At 50.8% G+C, this 1,110-nt stretch overlaps 1 non-coding gene across 1 annotated transcript; it reads right to left on the bottom strand.

Annotated features, from left to right (window-relative positions):
* Window positions 1-69: 69 nt before the first annotated feature.
* GNI_223200 lies at window positions 70-142 on the bottom strand. The gene has a single exon. It is a non-coding gene; the product is annotated as a tRNA-Lys (tRNA).
* Window positions 143-1,110: the final 968 nt, after the last annotated feature.

The raw sequence follows: 1,110 nt of genomic DNA, 5'->3' as shown, positions 1-1,110 counted from the left end.
CTGAAGCTATCCGAACGACCCTATGAGTTACGGCAACCGGACTTGGTGCATTTGTCATTCACCCGGTAAAACTACTTGCGGGGCTCTAACCCACGGCTGCAAGATTAAAAGTATTGCGCTCTACCTACTGAGCTAAAGCGGCCACAAATTATTATATACCCGTGTCTGCTAGCCTTCTGGGGGCATGGGCCTCCGCGGTTTGGAGCTCACTTACGACGGGTGTGCGTTTTCGCTTTTCGCGACTCGTGGACAGAATTGTCACCAAGTGTTAATCCTTCCCCGCGGTCCCCCTTAGGCAAGATCTTTAGTGTCTATGATCCAGTGGTAGAATGCCCTGTTGCCATCGAGGCGAACCGGATTCGATTTCGGGCAGAGGGCGGGAGTGGCACCCCGGGCCACGGATGGTGTTGAGAACCCAGCGTCGAGATCGGTGCTTCCAAACTTAGGCCGGAATAGTTGGGAATTACGGAATAACTACCTTGCCAAGTCGAACTGCATGCTGAACCGTATAGTCGCTGCAGAGTCGTGGAATGGGCAGCTCTGTCTCATCTCGCACCCAAACAACTCCGAAGGAGACAATTTTCAGCAAGGAGATAGTAACTTTTGAGGAAAACAGGTTTCTTTTCGTCAACAGTTAGACAAAGAGCAAATAGCCAAAAACAAACCGTATAATCGTAACTGGACCTAAATTCACGACAACCCAAATGAACTTTGCCCACACAGATAACAATTACCCGCCCGTGAAGGACCGGAGTCTAGGGGGAAACGGTACCAAGGTCGGATCTGAAAGGAACCTGGTCCGATCGCTACCGATCCGACCCACACAGAGAGTCCAAATAGTTAAGAAACCGAGACGACTGCCCATGTGGCCCAGTGGGGCGAGCGCTAGGAGGTTTGCTTGGAAGACTGAGTAGCAAACCAGCCAGGGGAAGGAACACGGCAGGGATATTGCCGTCAACAGGTCGGTGTTCGCGAATGATGTAACATGGGATCTCTAGCATCGACTGTTTGATCTCGTGGTGTACAATTGACACTTTTGATGTGGTCGTCTGATTTTATCTCTGAGATCGGGAATCGAACCTGAATATGTGACAGGCGGAAATACTGACC

The sequence above is a fragment of the Gregarina niphandrodes genome (assembly GCF_000223845.1).
Source record: "Gregarina niphandrodes unplaced genomic scaffold scaffold00195, whole genome shotgun sequence".
Lineage (NCBI taxonomy): Eukaryota > Apicomplexa > Conoidasida > Eugregarinorida > Gregarinidae > Gregarina > Gregarina niphandrodes.
This window is presented reverse-complemented; position numbering and strand designations above follow the sequence as displayed.